We start from the raw sequence: 8,552 nt of genomic DNA, 5'->3' as shown, positions 1-8,552 counted from the left end.
CATATCTGCTCCACAATTTCTCATATCGTTTGTTGTGACCATTACCCTTCCAAAGTAGTCAGTTATAGATTCACCCATCTTCATCTCCAAGGTTTCGAACACTCTCCGAAGCCTTTGCAGCTGAGCACGCTTCACCCTTTCATTTCCATGGTACTTTACTTTCATCGACTCCCACAGTTGCTTTGCTACTCCTTCTGGGTGATAGTTTTCAAAATAGACTTGTCAATAGCCTGAAACAAATAATTCTTTGCTTTCAGATCTTTGAGCTTTGCTTCATCCAGTGCCTTTTTTTTCTACTGCTGGCAGCATTTCATTATCTCCGGGTTCCTTATAACCCACTTGAATTACACTCAAGAATTCGTTTGAACGAAGCAAGTTTTCCATGACCAAACTCCAATTATCGTAGTCCCCATCAAATTTTGGCACACATGGAGCTGTAAAATTACTTGATTCAGCTGCCATTTCTCACTCCTTTTTTTTTCGCACACACTCGTGTTTCACTCCAACTCTCACGTGTTTAATCACTCAATCAGGCCCCTTTCGAAAGCTGTGATACCAATTGTAAAATCAGAAACCTAAAATTACTTATTGCTTTTGAAAATGCAGTGATCGTTCTTATTGAAAACAAAAGAGAAAGTACAGCTTATAAAGTCTAAAAAATCTGTTAACAAACTAGAGAAAAATCAGGAAGCCAAATCCTACCAAACTAAGAACACTTCAAAACTTATCTAGTTCCTAAAACTAGGTTTATCAACAAACAAAAAGATAAAGACCTATTTTATAGCAAAGACTAATCTTTGCAAATCACGTTAAAGATATTCCTACACTTTTTACTCCGATCTTCAATAGACTTCATAAGCGAACCCAATTGCTTCTTTTTCGCAGTAAGATCCTGAATACACTCCTGATGCTCCTTTTGCGCCAATCCTTCCATTTCATAATAAGCATCCTACTCCAGTCCTCCACCTCCTTCTGAACCGGAATCACTTTCTTGTCCTCCGAATTGCGCTCCTGAAATTCCTTTTCCTGTTTCTGAATCTCATCTTCCCTTTCCTTTATCCTGCTTAACTTAATTGCAACTTCTTCTTCTCGTTCTCGGAGTTCTTCCTCTTGCTTTAGTAAAGTATCCTTAGCCACTTCAAATTGTTTCTCGTATTCTCTAAATTGGAGAGTTAAGGAGAGAACGGAAGAAGCTGCTTCATGGACTTGATGAAACTTACTCCCTACCATTTCTTCCTTGAAATCCCTCAATTCCCATTTCATCTCCATTGAAGCATAAACCCCTACACTGAAAACCAAATAGCCTTAAATTACACTAAACAATGCAGCATAACTTCAATTGAAATGGTAGTGTAAGATTCACTCGTCAAAACACAAAACAAGCAAGGAAAACAAGTTCAAAAACCTAAACCCTTCTCAAAAAACACAAAACTGAACAACCAAAATCAATCAAAACATGCAAAATCATAACTTAATAAAGAAAGAAAAGTAGAAAATCACTAATGCCCTAGCTTAAGATCCCCAATTGAAGTTCAGTGCTTCCTCTGGGGAATGTGATAAAGAAAACAAATTCATATTGTCCTGAATATTAAAAGAAATAAATAAAGACAGCCACACAATGTGCATGAAGACAAAGCAATAAAACATATCTAGACCAGCTCATCCTACAACCGCTCCCACATGTTAAACAAGCACTAAAGTTGGCAAAGGAGAAATAGCTATGAAGAAAGGAGATTAATTTAATTAAGAAAAGAAAATCTGAAGATGGGTTTTACAATTGAAAAAATCACATTATGATCGAGTTCATGAATAGAATGATAGAAATGCAGTTACCTGAGTAAGAGGAATTCAGAGGTTGGGAAATTGCAATGGAGAGGGGGAAAAAAGCCGCAGGCAAGGTTTATATAAAGATAGAATTATGAATGCTAGAGATGAAAAGAATAAAAACTGAAACCAGCTGGAAAATCCTAAAGTGAGAGAGAACAATTATATGAAAATACAATAATTATAGTAGTTAATTAGCATGGGATGGTGTTTTCAGTTTACCAGACTAAGGAAGGTTCTTTCTTAGAAGGGAAAAGTGAAGTATGCTTTATTAGAAATCCTTCCCAATATTTATATATTATAAACACCATAAATGCACTGTTTTCATGATGTTGGGTGGCATTTCTTAATCAATTTCGATAGAATTAGTTTTTAAATCCTTGATTAACAATAAACCTCCTAAGTAGAAATAAAAAGATTAACAATCAAAAAACATTCATGACACATGAATCCCTTAAAAAGCAGTGGCTCATAAAATCTAACCAAGGAAGTAGGAAATGTAGCTAATAAAATTTTGAATTGTTAATTTCCCACTAATGAAGTGCATTCATGACAATAAAGTTTGTCATATACATCTATTTACTGCAACAAGTAAATAAATTAAAAGAATTAATTGAAAGTAATAGATAATCACAAGCTAAGATGAATATCAAATTAAACACCGAAATTGCAAAGCCCACTGACAGATAATGACTAGAACAGAGAATCCTCAGAAATCAATCCATTACAGCAACTTAGTTCAAAGATGCACACAACCCCAAATTTCAGAAGATTAACAAGTGTTATTTAACAAGTGCTAATATAACTAAAGCCAAAGACATAGTTATTTAACAAATGAATTCCTAGCTCACCTTATCAAATCAAGGTCTACCGTAGAATTGGAGAAACCTAAAGTAGCTAATCATTTGATGAAATCTACTCTTCTTTATGTTCTTCATTTACTGAATTTGAGAAACCTGAACAATTGATCAGAATTATTCAGTAAAAATTTCACTTCGATATTGTAACACTTACACAATTGATCTGTTTAAAGATCCACCGTACTTGTCATCCAAAACTTGAGGAGAATCAACCGTACCTGCAAGACAAAGCCGAGGTAGATACCCAAACATAAGATCATTAGATAAATCTGATCTTCTAAACATTGGATTTTTCACAAGAGCTCAAAAGAATTTGTGTGGCCTCCGTTGGATGAGTCTGGATGGAGTCAGTGAGAGGAATAAGAGCTCTTGATCTCTCTCTCTCCCTTGGTCCCTATTAGCCAGCATCAGGATCGCAGATTGCTCATCGACCACATCTCACTATGGTTCTGAAATGAGAGTAGCGCGTCTTCAAGTATAATCGCTCAACAAAAATACATTTGTAAGAATAGAGGTTTAGGAATGGAGAACTGCACGATGGAGAAGAAGAAGAAGAAGAAAGACCAAGAAAGACCAGATGAGTTGAGGAAGAAGAAAGTATATAGGTGATTCAAAGTAAATCTAAAATCAGAGTAAACCTAAAATCAGATGATATGTTGGAATGGGCCTAAGGACTCTATCTTATATGGGCTGTTCAAATGGACTTCTTTTCATAAAGCCCATGGGGCGGTTTTGAAAAAGGCTGCTAAAGCCCTCTTTTTTTGTAGTGAAAGTGGATAGAGAAATTCTCTTTGGAGTTTCCTTCAAAGGAAAAACAATTGAAAGTGACTCTAAAAGACATTGATGGAGTGCTTAATTTGAAAAGAGAATAACTTACTTGGGGCAAAAAGAGCATGAAGAGTTCAATAAGGTGCTTGCTATGAAAAAAATACAATTGGGTACAATTGAGAAGTCATAAAATGGAAGAACTAGAGGTCGTCTGAAGAAAGCTGCTGCCTTGACAACTCCAGGTGCCATGACTGCTCCAGCTGTCGGTGCTCCTCTGGTTGTTCCTGCAAAGAGACCAGGACGGCTGCCAAAAGTTGCTGGCATTGGTCAGCCAAAAATCCAATAATTTCAACTCATGTTCCTTTCACGTTCAATTCTAAAATCATTTATTTGTAAGTATTTCTATGGCTTTTAACCATGTTGATGCAGACATTATCACATTTAGTATCCATTAATTTCAACTCATGTTCCATTAATAGAAAAAGACATTTGAATGATACTAAAAAAGAGAAATTTCAATATTAGTATTCTTCAAAACTCATAGGTCCTAAAAGGTATTGAAAATTAAAAGGTATTTAAAAAGCACTCTCTTTTATACTATTAGATCCATTTAACATATCTTCATATCATCTTCTTCTTTCCTCTTCTCATATTCCCTAAAAAATTGTAAATGGAAGCCTTTTTGAGTTTTCTATGTGTTGAACTTGAATATAAAAAAAAAAACATGAATCTTAGTGCTGTTAAGAAAAAATTATATGGGTTTATTTTTATGAGTTCAAGTCTTAAATCTGAAAATTGCATAAGAAAATCCACCTCCTTCCAAGAGGTTTTACTTTTATGACTTTTTTTTTTATAAATATGCCAGCCAACAAAAGATGTTCGAGACATTATAACAAGCTAGAGCTGAGAGAGATGAACTATTGTATTCTAAACTCAACTCAATAATAGCATTGTACAACAAAGAAATTTGGTCATACAACTTACAATATAATGAACCAAACAATAAAACAAATGTTCTCAATTTTTTTTTTGATCATTTGTCATTTAAATAATGCAAATTTCAGGAGTAAGAGACATGTTAACATAAACAAGAAAATAGCACTCAAAAACTCAACTTACTTGCAACCGATTAATAGTTTTCGCCGGCGACGTTCTGCAATCAATACTAGAATATCGTTTTTTTTTCTCCTTCTGATTTGGTATAAGTGCCTACAAGACCTATTGAAACACTCACATCTTGACATTGATTATCCTTTTCTTCAGCATCCATTTCCCTGCACAACAATAACTATACTAAAATCATCATGTTTTCCTGTTTAAATCAGCTGTTGTCTAGATCAACTCAGATTTTTCCCTATCTGTTCCAATTTATTTTGATTTCTTAAACATTACATGATAGATCTGTTCAAATTTGTCAATGAGTTTTGATTTTTTTTAAAGAAGTCGTTCCGTGCCTCAATAGCCATTTCCTTACATAACTCTTTCTCTGTTTGTAACTTAAAAACATAGTTTACAACCTAAATAATCTATTGAGAAATTTTCAAACAAGGGAAAAAACAAATCCAAAACCAAAATAATTTGGATTGATAAACATTATATTTTAAACTCAATGATGGAGCTGAAAGTTCAAATTGCAAAGCCATATATTAAAAATTAGGAGCTTTGGGTAGATTAGAAAACAAACTAAAAATCAGTGCAGGAATTTGTAGAAATAGTTTCGTATTGCATCAAATTCACATATATACAAGTACAGAGAGAGTATAAGTACATTTCTTTGAAAATCACAGGCAGAGCAACGAACAAGACTTTCTCACCTATGTTGATGATCCATAGAAATCCTAACAAATTCGAACTCGATATGATTAAAGAAGACAATATTTTGTCATTTGGTCCTTCTGTTATTATTTGATAACATTTGACGTCTAGAATATTCTCATAGATGAAATATTACTCCCTTCATCATCCATTAGCTTTAAAATTAATTTTTGAATACCGCTATAAAACATATATATACTCTTTTTATCTGTTTTTTTTTATAATTTACATATATACTCTTTTAACTATTTCTTTGGAAAAATATTTAACTACGTACTTCAAATATTATTGATGGAAATAGAAGTGATTTTGGTCTTTCACAATTTGGAGACTGTAAACTCATTTGGGACAAAATAATGCTTGTGACATTTTTTTGTTAGGATTATTTTGTTGCATTTTTCTTTTAGGAAAAAGAATGTTTTTGGTATAATGTTAAACTCGGAGGGTATTTTTGTCTAATAATTTTTATCTGCTAAGCTTAGACATGTTTATGTGCAGGGATCGGGCCAGATATAATCGAGTTTGATACTAACTCATATGGTTTTATTTGAATGAGGTTTAAGTCAATGGGCTTCGACCGTATATTCCGAAGCCAACATTTGGGCCCCATCTTATTAAGGCTCATGAACATACTTCTCTTCGGCTACAAAGCATTAGGAGTCTCTTCCGGAGTTGCCTAGGGTGACCTGTGGATCGATAATTAGCCAGGATTTCAAAGACACGTTCCCCAAGTTCACATTTCTCACAGAAAGGAAATATAGGGTCCGAAGACCAATTAAACGTTGTAACTTTCTCAGGTACACACTTTGTTGCCTGTAAATAGCTTGGTAGTCAAAGCTAAAGGTAAGTAACCCTATATATTCTCACTCATTCTCATTGCTTTCATGTTATTAAATGCTTCGCTAAGTATTTGTCTGACTAAGGCATCAGAGAGGGTTTGCTGGAACTCCGACCTCTTTTTTGACGTTTGTTATCATCCTCAGGTCATCAGAGAGCTGTCAGATAGTAGATTTCAAAAAGAAAGACATCATTTGGTGCGGTGAGCATGAAACGTTTTTCGTAAAAGATGGTTTCATGCGAGGGAGCGGCTGTTGTACCACATTATAGTAAGAAACACCCTCCCTATGAATATTTTGTATTTCTTTCGCTACTCGCTCTTTATGTGGCTTAAATTCCATTGCTTCATCCCGTTGAACCACATAGCTAGCATGCTTTGCACCTGCCTCTGGAAGAGCTTCCTTCCTTTGGAATGCCATGGTGACTCTCAGTATTGGAATTTATCTTCCTGGAATTAGATCTACCATTAATATCTATAACTATATACCAACAATATGAATATCATCATCTGATCAAAATAAAACAACGAAAATTCAAAAATAAAAAATAAAAGCAGGATAATGCTCTATTTTGAATATTAAACATAATAGCAGGTTCTCCTAGCTCTTTTTTTAATACTTAATTTTCAGTTTTATCAAATATCATATGATTCTTAGCACTTTCTCTTACATAATCAGGGGCAGGACAATAATTTGATAATTACATAAGGTGTATATATATACATAAGGTATATATATATATATATATATATATATATATATATATATATATATATATATATATATATATATATATATATCATTTTGAAAATCAGTTTAATTAAAGTTCATTTTACTCTGTTATTAAATGTGTTCTCCAAAATGATTTTTTTTTAAAACAGTGTTCTCCAAAATGATAGTTTCTCATTGTCATATATATATATATATATATATATATATATGTAATTATGGATGAAAAAAACAGTGAAATTAGTCGATCCCGAAGAAAGCATATAGAGAAAACAAAGGAATCATATCTCATCTCTTTCATATAAAAACATAATTCTCAATTATCCAATACATATATCCATACATAGATGTTCCAAAGGAACTGCACATAAATAATTTTAGTAATTTATTCCGCATAGGTTGCAGCCGCATTCATTTCCAACCCGCTTTGGCTGCTTACACTGTAATCATGCACACAACAAAGAAATATAAATCAAAACATGATCTTTATGGATAATTTAATTAAAAAAAAATACAAGTTATATAATATACTTGTTGCAGTCAATTGTGGGTGCAATTTTGAAAATGGCATAAGTTAGGAAGTTGCTTAGCCCTTTCAGGCTTAACCCCAAGCATAGGAGCAGCTTCCTTAAAACAGGCACATAACTCCCTACAATTTTGAGCAGTGGTTGCTTCTTCATTTACTTTCTGGACAGCCAAACAGCAAGGAAGAGGTGGTGTTGGATCAATTGCTGCCAAATAGGTGTTGCAAGGGTGTAATGCCGAAATGACATCTCCACATGAGATTTCATTCAAATTACTGCTTCCTTTGCTCAATATTATCAACCCAAATGAAATCAAGAAACCTACAATTTTCATCTCCATTAATCTTACTTCTACTCAACTCACAACTTTTTTAATTTGATATGTTTTTTTTTTTTATGAATAGCTACCTCCTCTATTTATAGCCTCATTTTGAGGTGCAAAGAATTTTTAATATCCTGGTGACGGTTACATGTAATTATTTTCTCTATTATTTTTATATATATTTACCATTTAAGATAAGGCATGTATGCCTAGCATTAGTTACATATACAATTGACGCCACAGAATTTGTTTTTTTCTGTGAATAAAATTTATCTTTTCTTGTCTTATACAATATTTTAATATAATTATAATCCGGTTTTTAGACTCAAATTCAGTAAGTTCCATAAACTGTTTCCTCATTTTTTGTTAATTTTCTTCTATGACATTCAAATTTTAAGAGTACAACAAAAAAAAATATGAAGCTAATTAAGTTAAAATAAAATAAAATCCAATTAAAAAAATGATTATAATTTAGGAATGATTCCCTGAGTTAGAAGGTGTTGAGGAGGAGGCAAAGCGAGCCTAGCAGCAAAAAGGGCGACATGTTGGGCGGTGTGGGTAACTTTTCCACCGGTGATTGAGGTCTGAGATCAGTAACAATTTACACTTCATCATAAAAGCATAAACAACATCTATTATTTTATGATTTCATCATCACTATTTTTATTTCTAGTTTATTTATTAGCTGCACCTCTCCTGCATTGCATTTATATGATGGAAAAAAGGAAAAAGTCTTTAAGTAGTTAGAATGGTACAGATTGAAAGAGATAAATGAAGGTTTTAATCGTAAACCAACAAAGAGGTTCTTCTCTAGCTAAACTAGAAGGAGTGAATCCCAATAAACAAGGTATAAACCTTAGGTTCTTAAAGAGAA

At 33.1% G+C, this 8,552-nt stretch overlaps 1 long non-coding RNA gene across 2 annotated transcripts; it reads right to left on the bottom strand.

The window, feature by feature from the left end:
- Positions 1-603: 603 nt before the first annotated feature.
- Positions 604-4,734, bottom strand: LOC136224302 (uncharacterized). 2 transcript variants are annotated; one of them, XR_010686369.1, is made up of 5 exons: positions 4,572-4,734; positions 3,562-3,756; positions 2,903-3,214; positions 2,676-2,780; positions 604-1,288 (listed from the first exon to the last, which is right to left on the bottom strand). It is a non-coding gene; the product is annotated as an uncharacterized lncRNA (long non-coding RNA). The 2 variants fall into 2 exon arrangements; XR_010686368.1 differs by lacking the exons at positions 3,562-3,756; positions 4,572-4,734 and having other exon boundaries at positions 2,903-3,293.
- Positions 4,735-8,552: the final 3,818 nt, after the last annotated feature.

This window comes from Euphorbia lathyris, chromosome 3 (genome assembly GCF_963576675.1).
Source record: "Euphorbia lathyris chromosome 3, ddEupLath1.1, whole genome shotgun sequence".
NCBI classification, from domain to species: Eukaryota; Viridiplantae; Streptophyta; class Magnoliopsida; order Malpighiales; family Euphorbiaceae; genus Euphorbia; species Euphorbia lathyris.
This window is presented reverse-complemented; position numbering and strand designations above follow the sequence as displayed.